Raw genomic sequence first — 19403 nt, 5'->3', positions numbered from 1 at the left:
TACACCTCTAGAAACTGTGAAAGGCAGTGAAGGAGAGCTAAGGAGCTCTCTTAACTTGCAGAGGATTCCCTTTCAGAGGAAAACTGAACACTACCACAGTTCCACCAGCTCAGTGTGGTGTGGTAGCTTCCTTTTGCACATGGTTGGTAGGAGGAAGGTCAGAGGAGGATTCATGGAGCTAATAAGGATTGGAGAATGTGCGAGGATGTAGCTGATGGGTCCATAAATGGGTAACCAAACTCTTCTGAGACACTAGAGGAGATAAACAAAGTACTGGATCTCTGAAACTCAAGTGATAAGTAATTTGGGTATCTCCCTTCAGCCAGGACAGATGCCTAGATTTTCCATACCTGTTTATTCCTTGTATGCAGGTAAATGAGAACAACTTGAAGCTATGTGACTCAGTGGAAGCTGTTTGGATTGCTGTTAAAGGGTGGACAAAGTGCCATTCAAAGGTTCACCCAGAACAGCTTCTGTTTGCTCCTGGCTTATCCCAAACCAGCTGGTCTTGCCTCAGCTAGGCAGGACTTAATGAAAAAAGGGATTAACCACGATTCTTCGACAACATCATCTCCCACATTGTTATGCTTGTAAAAAGAAAGTAAAACAGCAGTGTTAGCCACAGCTTTTTGAGAGCTGTGAGTCTCTGGCTGTTGGTAAGGGAGACAGCTGCCTATTGTGAGGCTACACTGACTCCCTCTCTATCTGGATTTTACTTAAGGAGTTTGTACATGAGAGCAGGTCCTTTGTGCTCTTTTAAGCTGCCTTAAGTGCACTGCCCACAACAGTGCTGGGCAAATAGTAATGAAGACAGCTTTTGTCTGAAAAATGAATTTCTGTCAAAAGGCATATCCCCACCTTCAAAGTGCCAGGAAAATAAAAAAGAATCCTTACAGCTTTCAGTAGCTCTTCCTGAATCTCAAATATACTTGAAGGTTTACTCAGATCTTTCAGGACTAGATCTGTGACTGGGGCTATTGCTGTATGAACATTAATGGATTTGATTATTCAAGAATGCCTTCACTCTACATGTTCAATAGCATGTGACTTGTGGCTTCATTCCCAGGGTCACAGTGAAAATTCCTTTTGCATTCTTTTCCCCACACAGCATATAGAGTGGCAATGTGCATTTTCAGTATTTGTCATGCCCAAGGGGATAAACCAAAACCATCAGAATTTTCTTATGGTTGTTGTTATCTCTAGAATAATTTCTATTTCATGAAGATAAGCTCAGCAAATATGAATGTGTGAGAGAATAGATTTCTTCCATCACTGATATGCAGTTAAGTACATAAATGAATGACAACCACAGAGGGCCAAAAATATAATCACCAAATGATTGCAGAAAAATTGCTCAAAAATGGCCTCAAGGCTTTGAATAACTATGAAGAAAGCATCTTATGTTTTTGATTAATTCCTGATATTCTTATCTGATCTCTCCCTTTTCTGTGTTGTCATCACCAAATGGAGACTCCTGCAGATATGCTCTCCATTTCAAATCCAGGGTGGCTTCAAATTCAGGGAGTGCAAGTGGGAGAAGAATTTGGCTGTCCACAGGCTGTAGTTCAAAGCTTAAGAAACAAATGCTGTGGTATAACCGTGATTACTAAAGAAACAAGAAAGACCCTGTGGTGACTGGAAGGTTGGAAGAATTAGTGAAGGTGGCCAGGAGACTTCAGAGGTGACTGGCAGCCTCCAGAAGTTCCCCCCAGTCAGCCGAGGTCCCCAGGGGCTGCTGCATCAGTGGGGAGGAGCAGCTGTGCTCCTGCCCTTCTGTAACACAGCCCAGTCTTGGTGCTGTGCTCAGGCCTCAGCACATAAAACTGCTTTTCAGGGCTCACACTTTTCACTTAGGCCATCAACAGCTGTAGGAAGAAGTAGTAAATGATGTCAGGTGGGGGTTTCTTATAATCTGAGCTGTTAGTAACTGAGAATTTACAAACTCTGCTGTATGAGCCATGCTCTAACGGGGAAACTGCTAATATCTCAAAACCAGCAATAAATATCTACAAGTTTTTATAACTACAGCAACAACAGTGCTTAAACACCGCTGCAAGAAAGTACTTACTAAGGCCTAGGTGTGTACCAAATAGAGAGTTAAAAGAGGCTTGAGTAACCTCTTTTTTCAGACTGAACTGTCCAGAACTGATTCAGTCTTCCTGTAACTTGAAGTTGCTCAGCCAGAGGATTCCCATTCTTATGGAATGAAAGTATTGCCTTACAACGATGTGTTTAAATTGTAACAGCCTGTAATAGTAAAAGCCCATGGCTCCAGAACTCTGATTTACAAACCTTTTCAGGAAGTTAATTTACTGGGCCAGAGGTTTCTAACACGCTTTGGGACAGGAGGCAGTGATCCCATCTCACTTTATTCTTCTAATTTAGTCTGAATTAATTCAAGGAGTGAAGCTATTGACAGCATTCAGACAACAGCAAACAGTGGCACAAGGCTGAGCCTGTGGGGAGAGCTTCTGATTCTGCTTTACTTCTGAAAACACACTGGGTGAGCACAGCCATAAATGTCTGAGGTTGAACTTGGAGATTACTGCCTTTCCATGCCTCTCCTGCTGGCGTCAGATACAATATTTGGGGTGTATTATTACAAAGAGATACTGGAAGAGTGGGACACTAGTTGAAGGTCATGGTCCCTAAAAGGTTTAGAGGAGGATTTCTGCTAGTGTTAAGTGGTCTTCAGTAGATCCTTCAGGGACAAGGAATTTCAGCTGCCTCTTAAACTGGGAAGGCCATTAAGTGTTCACTTGGTTTTTAATCTCAAAATGTGTCTCTCATTCCAATACTTGTATTAGCAAAATCATGATAGGGTAATGAGTCAGACTAATGAGGCCACAAAGCTTTATTTCTTTTTCAGGAAGTAGAGGAAGTTCCGTGTAGCTTCTGAGGTTTTGTTTTATCACTGTGTATCTTGCTAATTAGAAGAGGATAAAGAGAATAATTTCCATTTTAAAGCTGAAGGACTGAGGCACAAAGAAGGCCAGACTTATTTAAATTCACCCTAAAAGAACTGGTATCCCAAATGCCAACTTGGCAGAAGATAACATCTCTAAATACTTAATAAATAATCATGTGGATTGTGCTGTGGATGCAATGTGTGCTGTCTGAGAGATGAGTAAGCTGACAAATACAGTCTTTAGAATGTTTGTCTCAAAGGAAGTATCAGGAAATGAATCCTCTTTCTCCAGGGGGTGTTTTGTCCTTGGTCACTTTAATGTCCTTTTAATGCTGGATTTATGAAACTGTGAAGTGAAAAAGCCAGTGGTGTAAGAGCACAATTCCAAAAGGCAGTGAGCTGGTACACGTGGCTCAGTCACATGTGCTAGTGTGGAGAGTGGGGGCACTGAGAGTTGTTAGAGAAATATAATAATGTGATATAAATATAAAATATATGTAAATATAATATAATTTAGAATCTGGTGAGGAAATATATCATTCTGCCTTGGATCTCACTGGATATGGTTTTCATGTCTGTGTTCTGAACTTTCAGAGATAGACAAGAGTAAAAAGAAAATAGAAGAGATTTCAAATCTCAGTGAATATCAGGGCTTTAAAGCTAAAGATGAAATAAAAAAAGAAGAAATATATCTATAAAAACATGTATTTTCAAAATAAGAAGAAATACAAAAACTAAAAGAAATATATCAAAAAAGGAAGAAATTTAAAAAAAAAGAAAGAAGAAATTTTCAAAAAAGAAATACATCAATATATACATATGCACAGCTAGTGAAGGGCAGAAAGTGGGAGTTTTTTGCATGAGGTTATATTAGCATCTGCAAATATATGGCTTGCATGTTGAGAACCTCAAATTATTAGTAAAGGTGCAATTTAATTGCATGTCATAAAACCTTTTCTGTTATTAATTGGGCTTTTAATACTGTTTGTGCTCAGGGGGAGCTGTAATCACTTCATGGGCATGGACATTAGGCAGACATTAAAGTGATGCATTAAAAGTTACACGGGGTGGAATTTTCACAAAACTATAGAATTTTCTTCACGTCTTAAAGTTTTTAAACCAGAAGTGGAGTGCTTTCTGAAGAATGTAGCTCAGAGGGAATCTATAACCTTGAGCAAGAACTCAGGGTCATGTTCAGTGGTCTGTCTTTTGGAGAAGGTCATGTTGGGAAGACAAACTGGTTCCTTTCAGCTGTAGGAATGAAAGAAGCTCTTGACTTTCTGTCTTGTAACTTAAAATATTTCTGCAAGCAAAATTATGTGTGGATGTGTGTTAGGAAATAGAGAAGATCTAGGATAAATGAAAAAAAGGGTTGCTATGATGGACAGCAGAAAACAGATCTCTTCTGTATTTTCCCCAAAATTTCAGGCTAGTGCAGCCTAGAAGGAATCTGCTGGGAAAGTTATGGATGTTTTCATTAAGTCACTGAAGTTAGGTACAAAATCTCTTCCAGTGGAAGTACTGTGTCTGGACCAAACATGATGAACAGAGTGAGAAGGCTCGCCTCTATGCTTGGAATCTTTTTGCAGCAGCTTGATTGAATACTTGTCTGGAAGCAAAACAAAACAAAAGCATTCCCCATTAACAGCCAAATAAAACTAGTGGCTTGTCATGTAGTTTTTCTTGGGTAGCTAAAAGACATAGGGGAAAACGGGACACATTAAATAATGGCCTGAACTGTGAAATAAGAGGTAGATGACTTGCCCTTGGTATTCAGGAGAAAATGGGTTAATCTGAAAGGGGAGCAACCACAACGTTCCACCTGTGATAGAGAATGTAAATCAGTGGTGAAAACGGTATGCAGGGCTCCTGGGCTTGCTTAAATACTTCTTTCTGTTAGAAAAAAATTTAAAAAGGAAGGATTACAGTGTACATTTTATTCCAACAGTGCATTTCAAAGGATGTTTGGTGAGGAACTCATCCAGGAAGTAGAGTCAAGTAGAATCCAATTAAACAATGCCTTTTGATTGTGATATTGTGAAATAGTCCTTTTCTGAAATTCTGCATGTATCTGGTTCAACAGGTCCCAGAAATACCACAGAAATATAGTGATACTGTAGAAATACCTTAGTTAAATTAGCATATGAGACAGGAATACAGTGCTTATTCTAAAGACTTTATCCTAAGTTATATGGGATAATTTGAACATTGCCTCTGAGAGAGGGCTGTGGAAGACTCTTGCCATCAAAAGATCCAGTGTGTCAGGCGTGTGTAGAAAATGATTATAGAGAGGCTGTGGCTGAAGCCACCATAACACACTATTTCATATTCTGGCCTGCAGAACTGTGATGGGGTATGTGTGTGCAAGGAACAGATGGGCATTTAAACACACAGATCACCTTAGGCAAGAGGAGATTTACCTGCCCTAAATTAGATGACTCAGTCTAAGATGGTCAGCCTAAGCTCCTAATCTTTGTTGAACCAACCTTTTCCATAGGAATGCAACAGTGTAAGGGAAACAGTCAACAACGCCTTGGAAACTGCTTGCTGCTGGTAGGATTTTGGTACTTGTAGCTCCAAAGTGGAGTTACTGATGGGTAAATCACCATCAGAGCATTTTCTTCTGAGTTGAAAGATGAAAAAATAATGAGGGAACACATTGGTTTCAGATAAGTTGGAATAAAGCCACAAAGTTTTTTAGCCCTGAGAATGCTGTTGCTCTCCTGGACTACTTTTATTTTTCATTACTGCATCCTGGAATATCCTGGTGTGAATCAAACTTTTTATGTTTCCCACTGTACCACAGTGATGGGGAAATGCCTTGTTTTATCATTCCACTCTTTGGTTTTTCTTGCATTCCTTTTGGAATTTTTTATCACTAAGAAATGTTACTGACACAGACAAAAGACCAGCTTTGTGGAGAAAAAAAATCTCATCACTCTCTACTGTTTGTGACCCCCATCTCTACCTTTGCTCCTGTCTTTCTTCCCTCAGTTCTTTCTATAGACCCTGTAAAATGACTGCAGTGATGCTCCTGAGTGTTAGTGATGAAATGAAGGTTTCATAGCCTTGCAGCCAGGAGATCTCTTGGCTGAACTGCAGGCCAGGTGAGGTTATGACACGGGAGTTTGTGATACACTTTTCCACACTGTTCTGCCAGGACAGTGCATGCTTTTTTCCATGCTCATTTTCCCATATGGGCTCTGGATTTTTGTTTGTTGAACTCCTGGTAGAAAGTGGTTTAGATGAGATATTTTAATTTTTTTTTTCACAAAAGCAAAGACTATTTTGAATGCATTTCTTCCAGTAGTTTTCTGGAACCATCTGTTTAGCAAAAAAAAAAGGCAGAATATTTATTTTCTCATTATTTAATATTATATTTTATAGAAAACTCCAGAGGATTTATTAAAGTGAATAATTTCATTGCCTTTTTATAATGAGAAAAGTTTATTAGAGAACACAGGGTCATAAATAAAGCCTTTTCCTATAAACCTCTTAATTGATCCATTTGAGCTTCAGTCTGCTCTTTCCAGCCCTTCAAACATGGTCACCTTGTGCACTCCTGAGGGTCAGTGAGGATACATCATGGCCCTCCTGGGCTGCTTTAGCTAAACAATCCAAACCTTCAAAATCAATCTGTGGTGAAGAGCTGGAATATTTTTCTTCTTCTGTTGGCTCAAGTGTTCCTTGGAATTCAATTGAATTTCAGAATGTTTTTTCTTGACCATTAGTGAAAACCTGGCTGTGGAGAGGTCATCATGAATTTTGAACACAGTGATTTTGCTGGAATGGTTAAGAAATTTTGTAATTTTCAAAGCAAAGGGTCCGGAGTAAAGAATTATTTAGGTCTGTTGCCCAGGGAATCCACACATTTGTTATGTACACAGAATTCTGTCACTTGTGCTCCCCACAGGCTTGAAAGATGCACTCACACAATGTTTTTCTCTGTTTTATTACTGATACAGCTGCATCCATCACAAGAACATTGGAGTACACGTGCCCTATTGCTGCATGATTAAAAGAGAATTATATTGTTTCATGTCTCAAAACGTCCTTTGGCAACTATATCTTGTTATTAAGTTATTGAAATTGGCAAGCTGACTGTGTGGGAAGAGGTTCAAGAGTTGCATCAGTTCGATCTGGATTAGTTCCTGACTGGATGTGAGATATTTCTGTTGTAGGCAGCTCACACTCAACTTGAAATGCTACCTGCCCATGTTTGGAGCTGCCTGCCATCTGAAACTCTCAGAAGAATAGCTGCAACAGGATCTCAATTTATGGCACAGAATTGCTGTAGAGATGCAGTGCTGAATAAATCACGTGTGCTTTTTATGAAAGATACTCGTTAATGTAATTTCCAAAAGCTCTGGTCAGGCCTTCAGGGCTGGAAAAAAAAAAAAAAAGAAATCAAGAGCAGGGGGAGAGAAGTTAAAACAGAGAAGTGATGACGAAAATTTGATTTTGGTTTAAAGACTAGTTAAAATGCTTTTTAACTGACTATCAAGAAAGATAAAGTGTAAATAGCGACAAATTATGGAAGATAGTTGCAACAAATCTGAAAGTTTATATGAATTGGTTCTATGAAAGTCCAGAAGAGTTTCTAATGGTACATTAGGCATTTAAACCTAAATCATGTGGTAATAAGGGGAAATCAAGTTATTTTTCTCAACAATTTTTTAACGTAAGGAAACAAAGTCCTGAAAAGAAATAAAGTCTTCATAGATATTTCTTTCCCTTTTTGACTGTAATACTAATATAGTGTCTACTCTTTGAAATTATGATACCAACTAATTTGAATAGACTTGGGTTATAGAATGGTTTGTAAATGCTCTGAAGTAAAATGTCAGTTTATTACTCTGACATCTGCAAAGTAGAATTCTGCAGGATTAAGTAGAATTGTGGGAGTTTTTTGGGGGGTTGGGTTTTGCTTGTTTTTTCTTAAGCCTGTGCTCTAAATAGTGCAGTGTCATATCTGTTTGCTAACTGGATAAGGCAGCACCTGAAAAAAATCTGTGGGAAGTAAATTATCCTGGGATAGGAGTGTGTGACACACCAAGGACAAAGAGAGAGGAGACCACCAAGCCTTCTGACATCTTTAGAGTGTATAAAACCTTCTCCTGTCTTCTTCTCCAGCAGAAGTAGCATTCTGTTTTGGCTATGTACCTGGACACCAGACTTAGAAATATCTGGGCTGCTTCCTGCCTGAGGAAGAGAGAAAGACACAAGGCAGATTTTTTGGCTGACCTACAGACTTTTCATTTAACTTCTTTCTGGTCACATTTCTTGAAGACAGGGCCTGCTTTACAGACGGGGTGGTCAAAGCAGCAGTTCCACTGCAGATTCACATTAATATATGCAAAAGTATTTGTTCAGGTGCTGCATTCAGAGGAACACTTGCTTCTTGACAAAAATTGATGTACACAAAAATACTTTGCAGAAAATCAAGCCAAAGTGAATGTATGTTTAATAATACAGGAGGGAATTCCCAAAGTGCTTAGCATTGCTTGGATTATGCTCCCGGATGTTTGCTAGATCTTTCAGTGCAGGTAGTGATAAAAAAAGGGTCAGAGTTGGCTTGATCTGTTAGAAAAAAAAATTGAATGCTTTCTTGTTTTTTTTCAGAGTAAGTTGGCAGTGTGTGAGAGGTAAACATTCTTCTGCTTTTGGGTGGAAATAGCATCATATGGATTTTTTGGAATTTCATTGTCAACTTGGACTGAGGCAGCCTCTGGGTGACTGGGTTGATGGTAAGTGGAGGCACAGATACACACTAATTTCTGGCCCTGTATATTTTTAGTGCATAAGAAGATGGTTCATTCCAGAAGAGTTGTACTGAAACATCTTCAGAGATGTAGATCATTTTTTGGAGGCAGTTGAGGAAGGGTGAAAATCGGTCTCATTGTACCCAGAGAAATTTAGAAAACATGTACCATTAAGTAATGATGGTACATGTTCTCTCTGCCCAAGATTATTGGGAAAAGCCATTTATCACTCAAAAACAAAACAAAAAATAAAATACTAAAAAATTTTACTTTCAAATGGGAAATAAAGATACACACATGACCTTAACACTGATCTGTGACAATTTATGCTGTGCTGATATAGATTAATGTAAGTTTTGTAGCATGACTTACTCATTAATAATGGTGGCATCCAATCATTTGACTAACATATATGTGTGAAATTTTTATGATGACTGATTATGTATGTCTATACAATTGCAGACATGCACTCTCTCTATAAATATATATAAATATGCATGAGGTTTTGTGTATCATACCTGTCATTTAAATATACAGACACAGATGAACTTTACAGAACTTTCCCATTTTGGGAGGTGTTTCCAAGGAATCTCACACCCACTGGGATGCACTGGCTCCCAGCACCACAGTCAGGGTGTGACGTGTAATTATAAGAGTAAATCCATGTATAAAACCAGAGGCATTTGGCATGACCTTCATCCCTGTCTTAACTCATGACTGAGTTAGCTTAGCATGATAAAATAACAGTGGAGCAGAGATGGCACAAGTTTTTACATACATCAAAAGAGAGCAGGCCCTTCCCCACCTGTGGTTATGTGCAGGAATCACAGACCCATAATGCTGTGCATTCTACGCTGTTTTTACCTGGATTAGTTTAAGCTGGGATGTTTACCATCATATGCATTGCAGTCACCATTTAAATATCTTTATTTTTTCTTTGATTGCATCTAAAGTCACTGTAGAACTTCCGGAAATCCTTTACCACACAACTGAAATAATAAGAGGAAGAAAAAGAGAATATCAACTTTCATAATTTCTCTTAGAAGGCAGCATTGCCTGAGAGCTGGAGGGAAAGTGCTGCTGGTTACTATGTAACTCATGAATTATTAAGTAATGAAGTGTTTTGCCATGTAAGCAATTAAAGGTCCTGTCATCTACTGGGCTGGTGATTCCAGAACCACATTTGTGTCTTCGTGACTGTTCATGAAGCCACACAAATTTTTGTGTCTGTTCAGATGCCAGGCTTCTTCATTTCCACTTGGTACACATACACAGGGTGCAGAAATGGCTACAAAGAGCCTGAAGCCACAGAGAGGATTTCTCAGTAAGTCTGAGGTGTCGTCTGCTGGCTGTGGTCAGGATGGGTTTTGATGGGGGAAATTGAGTATTGTTCTTTCCCCAGCAGTGGGGAAGATGCTGTTTAATGGCTTAAGGCAGGAGCCTCCTAAGAAGGCTTGTGTCTGGATATGATTTAAACAATTTCTTCTGTGGAGAGTAAAATTTATTATCTGAAAAAGCCATAAAATGACTGCATGTTCTGCACACACTGGTATTTCGTATCTGTCAAAAGAGGACAGATCTAGTCTGCAGTGATGTAGAAACTGAAATACTAAAATAGCTGGCTGTTGAAATAAAATAAAAATAACAGGATGAGATGACAATCAAGAAATCTTTTAAAGTTCCAGAAATAGATCTGCCCCTGAACAGAATAGTTTTTTGTACAAGTAGGATCAAAAGTTTACACGATAGGAGAACAGATCTATCTTCTGATTCCTAATTTCTTATTGTTTGGGCACCTGAGAAGTGCCATAAAATGTTGTGGAACTCTGCATCCCAGGCAGATCAGTTGTTTGGTTTTATTATAGCATAGGAATATTTTTTTTTTTCAGCTGGGAATTCATTCTTAACAAACAAAAGCTATTTTACAGCCAAGAAAGATCCATGATCCCAAGTGCTAAACCCAGAGCTCCAGTTCTTTCAGTGCTCAAAACACTCGAAAATTTGGAAGCGACAACAAATTGCTTGTGAAATGAAATCACTCCACCAACATTAGGGGGATTTTGCAAGTAATCCTTGGCTTAGTCACCAGGTTATTTTAACTGTGGCCCTCTGCTTCTGATGCAGATATTTCCAGTACTGAGGAAACTGTGAGTGGAAGCTTTCAGATGCAGCGTGATTAAGTCAAGGATATAAAGATATGGATCTCTGAGGAGCGAGGACATGAACCCAAACAGGACTGATTTGCTTTCCAGCTTTTTAAGAGCTCATGTTAAAACACACAGCTCTGTCAGTGGAGCTCAAGAGGTAGCTTTTACATTGCAGCTACACGGTGTCTGTAATAGGGTTCAGTTGTCGTGCTAACGGTAAGTGAGGGATCTGCAAAAATTTTCCAGATTTCTAGGAGAAAAAAAATAAAATGAATGCAGTCTGCTTCACATAACTGTCTGCAGTGAGCAATAAAATGGCTGTAACAGGGATCACTGCTTTGCACATGGAAAAAATATAGGTTTTCTATATACTTGCAATGCATTTGCTTAAAATTTATTATAAGTGTATTTAAAATATATATCCTCTGTATAAAATAGTCTGTTTAAAATGGGACAACTTTGCCAATTTTCTTAATATTTCAAATATGTGGTATAACAAAATGCATTCAAAGTATCATTAGGAACTGATACTTTTGGAACATTTAAATGGGCTTATTTGTTGTCTTGAGTATCTTTAAAGAAGCATGTGTGTGGAGCATTTTTCAGATACATAAATTAGAAGAAGAAAATTGAGATTTTCCCCTCCCCTTCTGAGCAACCTGTGACAAGATTTAGTCCAAAATATTAGCAGACAGCAGGCTGAAGGTACCTTTGTGTCTTAACTCCCTGTGCTTTGTGTAGTAGCAATGTAATATTTAGTACTGGCCAGATTCAGTATAAAGTCCTGACTTTTCCATACTCCAGTGATGCAAAATATCCGTGGGCTTGCCTAAACACAGATAAACCAGCTTTACAGCTGTTTTCTGCTGCCAAAGGAGTGCAAAGCAGCTGGGACTTATTGGTGAATCTGGTCTTATATCTTTTCAGTGAGTTCAGAAACCCATGTGTTTGGTTGGTGGTTTTTTGGGGTTTTTTTGTTTAAACATACAGCAGGTTGCTGTGGGACAGGCTCAGGGTTAGTCTCCTGGAATGAGCAACCAGCAAGGTTCAGAACTCAGAGCTGCTGGATGTGCAGGACTTGAGCCAAGCTCTACCTTCACAGCTTGAATATAACTAACAGGGAGCACTGCACTTGCTTTGACAGACACATTTTATCCCTGGAAGTTGCTCGAAAATTAACCTGGAGCACTAATTCCCTGATGGCAGCTTTACGAAAAAGAAAAAATATTATTTAGGGAAAATAACTGAAGGTACAGGAAGTCCTACAACAGACGAATGGTGAGAGGGAGAGTAAGTTGTGCCCAAAGCTGAACAGGAAATAGATTTCCCAGCTTACAGGGAAAAAAAAAAAAATGTAAAAATAAAATGGGAATGTAGAACATTTCCTACTTTGTGTCTGGATAACAATAGCAATTAAGAAAAAATAATTATGAATGAGACCAATCTATCCTTTGGTGAAGGATATAGATGACTTCTACTTTGCATGACACAGATTCAAGACCTCTTATCTCCGAGTCAAACCAGGACTTAAATCTGCATTCCTGAGATGAATCTCTCACCTTTAAGATATAGGAGAGATGGGTAGCAGTAAAAAATCTTGGGGTTGCAACACAATTTGTGTTTTGGATGTGGAGCACTTTAAATTGATACGTTCATACAAATGGTTTTGTTTAGACAAGTCTGTGCTATTTGAAGAGAAACGCTTTTCAATAATATTAATGATAATGAATTTAAAAATCTGAACAGTTGGGAAGGTGCCTCAGGATTTCACACACTCTTTTTTCTCTGCTGGCTATTAAATTACTCCATGTGAAATATTTATCAGAAAGGACTGAGCCTATTTGTCAACAAGCTGTAGGATAATTTGGAACGTAAAAATCTTGTGGTTATTAGGGCACAGCAAAGTCAATACCTTCTTTAAAGTGTCACCAAGAGGTCCTGGAAGCTGGAAGTGGAACAGGCACCTTTAGATGCATTTCATCCTTGAACTGTTCTCTGGGTCCTTGATAGTCCTGTAGGTATTTTGAATTGTGATATTTTCCCATGAACTAAGCATTTTCTCTCCTCCTTTCCTCTGGATGTGACGCCTGGCACTAGGTGTGTGTCTGTGATCATCAATCAAGTCCCTCATTTTGTAGGAAGAAAAGACAGAAGATGTGGAGTCCTTTATGACTTGCTGCCTATTGGGCACAGTCATTCTTGTGATTTCTAGATCCTCAAGTGCCTCAAGCTAATTAATTCTTGCACACCCCAGAAATTCGTATTTCATACTTCCCTTTCATGCTGAGGTGCTTTTTCCTTTGGGGAAGGTGATGGACAGTAGTTTGCCCTTTTGAGATGCTTGGCTTCCGTTGGTACCCTCTGGTCAAGTAGATGGTTCTCATCTTTTTTTCCCTGAAATCACCCAGAATCTGCCTGAAAAATACTGAGCCTGAATGATGGAGTATTTCTGAGGAGAGGGGAGCTTGTGCTGAATGGATTTGGGGAGCTGTTAGAGCTGCCTCTGGTTATTTTCCCTTCAGGATACTGAGTAGTGCCTGTGGCTTCACAGCTATTGAATTCTGGTGGGCTTCACACTCCAGAGCTCAAGTGGCAAGGGACAAACATGGCTTTGTTCTTAGTTTCCTACAAATGTAATTATTTCTAGGGGTTTACAAATGGATTGTGAATCTACTTTGACATATATTTTTTGTTGATTTTTACATTTCCAGTCTTTTCAATGGTTGGACAGTTAAAAAGCTAGCCAGGGAAATCATAATCTACTGTAACTAAATACATAAAAATCCAATAATAAAATTATTGGGAAAAACCCTGAAGGCATTTATAAAGTAATGTAGAAAAATGTAAATCATTTAAAGAAACACCAAAGCATGGTGTAATTCATGATTATGTTAGTCAAATAACCATGAGTTGTTTTCAATAGGAAAAAAGTGCCAGATTTTATCCTGTAGACCAAGCAAGCACTGGAAAACACTGTCTTCAGAGATCTCCATCATGTTCAGAAGCACTGAGAGCAGTACCCTTCAGAAAGGGGGTTTTCTCCTTTAACTTTCTCACAAGAGAAAGGAGCAAGTGTAGGTACAGCTTTTTCTCAGGGAATAAAATCTAGGTATGGAGTGGTTGGGAGGGAAGGGGTTAGATGCAGGCATTTGGATTTGGTTGACTGAAATTTCATGTTCTTAAGGAAAGTTTGTAAAAGACAACAAAAGGCCTAAATGAATGACACTACTGTATCAAGTAGTTATGAATGGTTTCTGAAAATGGGTTTTTATTCAGAGCCTTGCTAATATCTTTCATTGTTGCCTTACTGTTATGGACAGTATTTTTTAAATTCACATTTTCATTTTTCTCCTTTCAGTGCTGAGTGGGTCATGTAGATGTTCCTTAATACTAAATACTATCTAATGAAGATGCAAATTTGAGGGTTGCTTGCTATTGTTTAAGCTTACTATTAACTAACTACAGGTTCAATGAATTGGAAGTTAAACTTAGAGTAATTTTTCTAACTGTTGAATGGTATTCAACAATACATGTTCCTTGAAAACCTTGCCTGAGTAACATAATGAGCAAAGTATTTGAACAGAATAATAAACAATCCAATCAGTTCAAATCCTTTTCAGACAAGCAGGGTTTTAATACTTTTTGGCAAAATTCCAATGAAATTATTAACTTTCTAGGAGGAAAAAAGTATGTGCACCTTTACTGTATGATTATGATTAAACATAAAATTCCAGAATTATTAAGAGAGCAATCTGACAGGTATTTCTATCCATCAAAACCTTGGACTGCCATAAATCAGAACTCCTTTTCTCACAGGAATTATTAGAAGAATTCTAAATCAGCTGTTGGCCAAAATGGGCCTCTAAAGTTTTAGAAGTTTATAAAATAATAAGTATATCTTTCTTAGGCAGTTCCCAGTTCTGGAGGACAGTTTAATATGTCCTCTTGTCAACATTAGTTTTTGCTCCTCAAGGGAACATTCTACAATGTTTTTTTGACATGTAATATGACTGCAGCCCGCCATAATCTCTTGCCAGATGGTAGTGTGAATTGTATAGAAGGATTGTTTTGCTGCAAGATTTTGTTTATTTCAGGAAAAGTTCACCATTAGGCCTAGAGACTAAAACCAATAAAATTCCTGAATGTTGGCTGGACTAGTGAGTGCAGGGTGCTTTTGTGCTGTTTGAGCTTTCAGAAAGCAAAAGCAGAAACCTGAATGGAATGCCGAAATGATTATTTGAGCTCATAGGGATGAAGAGCTGCTACAAGACCCATCTCAGTTTTAACTCTATTTTGTAAAACTATATATAGATTAGGCACAGTCATGTCCATTAGTAATTTCTATCTTCCTCTCATGTAAGTATAAAACTAGTTTAACAGAGTTTCCTGGGAAGAGCATGATGAATCCAAAACACACAAGACCTCATCCAGCTTCCTGTCTGTAGGTAATGCTGCAGTCATTTTGGATTAGCGATAAACGGTCATGAAATTGGAAACAGGTTCTCCCAGCTTTACACAAGAATCTGCAAAAACATGAATACTTGTACCCAGAAAGTATGATTCCAATCCAAACATCATAAAATAATATACAGTGCATGCTTAACTGCATGCAGGTCCATAAGAATGTATTAAATGACATTGCCAGATGCCAAAGACAAATATGGTTTCAGCATTCAGATGTATTGGAACCTGGAGGAGATGATGGCTTTTCTTCACTGTTGTCAGGGCTGTATTTCTGTAAAATGATTTCTGTCCTTAGTTTCTGGTATCATTCCCTTGTTCCTTTGCACGTACGCTGTGACATTCTGCTGGACACCTGGAAGAGCTCTGGTACAACCTCAGCCCTGTTCAGATGCGCTGGCTGGGTGACCTCAACATGCCTTGAAGCCTTTTAAGGCCCCTTCTGGAAGTGCACAGTGATAAAGATACCGGGGAAGTCCTCACCAGATTTGGTGTAAAATGTGTGGGTTTTATCCCAGGCCGTGAAAGGGAATTGCCACCCGTGCACTTTCACCAGAGCAGGTTTCATTGTTTTCAGCCCAGGCATTTATCCAAGGTCAGAGATCTGAGAGAGGAGAAGGCAGATACAGCCATCTTCAGTCCCTCATACAGCCACGGTAGCTTCTTCAGAGTACTACTGGAATCACAAAAACCATGAATAGAAATGTTGATCTGAACACCAGCCCCATGCAATTTGAAAGAAAAATGCAGATACAGTGAGTAACTCATACTAGTCAGTATTCTAAGGACTTGGAGGGTGAAACTTCCAAGTTTAGAATTCAAAAATAGCATCCAAACTAAAGACATAAATCATGATTAAATCGTGCAAGTTGGGAGGCAAAAATCTGAGAAAGCACTTATTCTGGGTATCTCATTAAAAAAAAAAAAAAAAAATTGGAGTGGAGAAGGGTATTTGCCAGCACATAGCTCTAACTTTGGAGCTCAGCTGAAGCCATCCAATGTGAAAAATCAATGTCTTTTTGCTCATGCTTCCTGAAATGTTTAGGCTGCAGAAGATGCAAAGCAAACTCAACTTTTTCAACCATAAGATAAAGTAATAATAAAAGAAGGCTACAAGGAAGATGTCTAAAAATGACAAAACTAGCCAGGCTCCACTTTCCAAAATGCTTTCTCATATGTGTGAAATGAATTAGAGATTTCCCTAAGCTTTCAAACTAACCCTGAATTATAGCATTGCTGTTAGGTGATAGCCTCTCTCCCAGTAGGAACTGAATCAGAGCAGTGATGTTCGGTGACAACAGATCCCCATATTTACCATTACAAATATGGGTTAAAATCTTACAACTTTGAACTTCATTTACTTCTTTTTATCACTGTCACTGGTGTTGTTGCTTCTCTGTGAGAATTGTGGACCAGTCTGAGACTGTCTACTTGAATTCTCTTGCTCTTTTAAATGATCCACAATGACCATTCATCACATGTCGTGCAATATCCCAAAATCACAGAATGGTTTGGCTTGGAAGGGACCTCAAAGACCATTTTGTTCCAACCCTCCTGCCATGGGCACGTTCCTTTAGACCAGGTTGCTCAGAGCCCCATCCAGCTTGGCCTTGAACACTTCCAGGGATGGGGAACCCACCATAACATGCTTTTCCTACAAGACTGGGGCAAATATTCCAGCTGTGTAAATGTTTCTAGCTGAAAATGCAAAGTCTTGCAGTAAGAGTGTTTTCCAGGGACGTGGATAGGCAGCACTTGGATCCCTGCTCCAGCCTCATGCCCCTCAGAATTGCAGACACCTGCCAAGCACTCTTACTGGAAGAGTGTTACTGCTGCAGCCTGGTCATCCATCAGCTGTTTGCTTTCCCCTCAGAATCTGCAGCAAGACCTCTTTCAGTTTTTAGGCAAAACTTTGAAATTTCTTGCCAAAATCTTTCAATATGAATGGAAATTTCAGTTCCCTGGGAATAGACTCATATTTTGTCTTGGACCCTCCTCTTTTATAAATGCAATTTGTCTCCTAAAGTTACAGTTACCACAAAAATCTCAAAAAAGTTTGCATTGCAAAGCATGCCCCTGGTGGTTTTCTTACAAAGCAAGAAAAATGATAACAAACCAAAGCCTTACCACCGTGCACTTGAATGCTGTGAGATGGATTTTCTGTGCTGTTTGAATAATCCAGTTTCTTCAGTACAATATCTAATTTCACAGATAGAGGTGATAAGGGAGGAACATGGAAGGCTTGTAGATTTACTGGCAGAATTTCATCTCTCAAATAAACTTGTAATGGTACTTGGGAGAGCCATTCTACTACTGTTATGTTTTCTTTTGCATGCAGCAGCAGTGGCAGAAGTACATAATGTTATTTCACAGTTACATTTCAGATTTACTTTATGATCTCAAAATATGAGTGATTTCTGGACAATCCTTCCCACAGATAACACCTTCATGTCTGTCTAATCTCAGATATTTATCTTTAAAATGTTTTTCCTCAAACAGGCATGATAAAGCTTTGTGGAGTCAACAAATATGTCATTTTATCACATGTTTCTGTTTTAGGTATCCTTGTGATTTTGACCTTTTTACTATTTCAGACCAATTTTTTCAGCTAACTTGCCCCTTATCTGCAAGCAAAGCAGTTCAGTTTTGCTAGAATAACAGAGACCTTTCTTCAGGATTTTATTACTCAGATTTTCAGGTTCCATTCTCAGAGAAATTAGTTTGAATGAGATAACTGTTAATATAATCATAATTTCTGGTTGCAACAGCATCTAACTATCATCTGCACACTGAATTACAACAGTATTACTGTGGGATTAATTTTATCTGAGGTTTTTGCTTTTTGTTGGTTGGGTTTTTTTTAAACCAGAAAAGTAAAATAGAAATCCAACACAACCAAAACCAAAAATAATCCTAGCCTCCAGTTGCAGGTAAGCTCTGAGGGAGTTAGTTTGCATTAGCAAAGTTAAATAAATAAACAGAGGAACTTCTGGCTTGATTCAATGAGCCATACTTAGACTCTCACAAAGCCACTGTTGAAGGCCTGTTTTTGCAGAACTGCCACACTCTGCAGGTCACAAGGACAAACCAGGTCCATGAGGGAAAGTATTTTAGGTTTAAAAAACAGGAGAAAAAAGAAAGTGCTGATTTGGGCATTCATAATCTCTATGGCACTGCAAACTCAAAATGCAGTAGCTCAGGCAGCATGTTTTTTGTCAGACTGCTGGCCTGCTTTTCTTTCAGGGGATCTGGAGACACGTGGAGCTGTGTGAAAGGAATTCCTCATATCCAAAGCCTTCTGTCCCTGCAGCTCTGCTGATGTGGCTTGTTCTGCACTGGTGTCACCTGGAGGCTGAGTGAATGGACTAACAAATCCAAAGGGTGGAACTGGGGTGAGCTGGGAGTTGCCCTGCAGTACCAGGTGCTGCCTCTCAATAGAAATTGCCCAAATTTCTTATCTATTGTAAATTCCATGCCCTTAATTAGTGACACCAAACCATCAGGAGGTGGCTCAGCCCAGGTCTTGGTCTGAGCTGAGAGAGTGGCTTGTGAGTGATAAGAGAGCAAGGTCAGTAAATCTCCTGTGAGATTTTGTGGGCCTCTCTCACTATTCCTACACATTCAGCCATAGTACCACTTTTCGTGAAAAATCAGAGTGATGGCAGGAGGTAAGGATGACCAAAACTGGGTATGGGGTACCGTATCTGGTTTTGAGGTGTCTGCAGCATTCCTTCCCCACAGGAGCTGTGACTAAAAGAGAATTATAAAGTATTTCAGTTGGCCAGTTTAAAAAGGAGAGAGAGCAAGATATTTTTTCATTGTGCAAATTTTGTTCCCCCTTCCTGAGGGACTGGTGTAATTAACATTGATTTCTTTCCATCTGCAATTGCTGGAGAAGCTCTGGTGGTGGAATTTTAACCCTTCCATCTTCCTACAACCTTAACACTGACCTTAATGTTTCCCATGAGAAATAAGGGAATTTGCTTAATCTCTTTCTATGGGGCTAGCCATGGGTTATTGAAAATGACCTATAGTTATTGTGCCAATGCATAAAATGTCACAAGTAATTTTGGCAAACCTAAAGAGCAAACTAATTGAAGGACTTGTGAGTGAAAATCAGAAAAA

General features: G+C 38.9%; 1 long non-coding RNA gene across 1 annotated transcript in view; it reads left to right on the top strand.

Moving 5' to 3' along the window:
* LOC135298658 (uncharacterized) overlaps positions 1–19403 on the top strand; it is a 501452-nt gene that overhangs the window by 328075 nt on the left and 153974 nt on the right. Inside the window, exons 15-17 of the long non-coding RNA XR_010360690.1 lie at positions 8531–8655; positions 10795–11522; positions 13741–13891. This is a non-coding gene — a long non-coding RNA (uncharacterized LOC135298658). The remainder of the gene's footprint in view (positions 1–8530; positions 8656–10794; positions 11523–13740; positions 13892–19403) is intronic.

This window comes from Passer domesticus, chromosome 4, assembly GCF_036417665.1.
Source record: "Passer domesticus isolate bPasDom1 chromosome 4, bPasDom1.hap1, whole genome shotgun sequence".
In the NCBI taxonomy this organism is placed as follows: domain Eukaryota; kingdom Metazoa; phylum Chordata; class Aves; order Passeriformes; family Passeridae; genus Passer; species Passer domesticus.
Note: the sequence above shows the minus strand (reverse complement) of the source record. Positions and strands in the feature narration are given on the sequence as shown.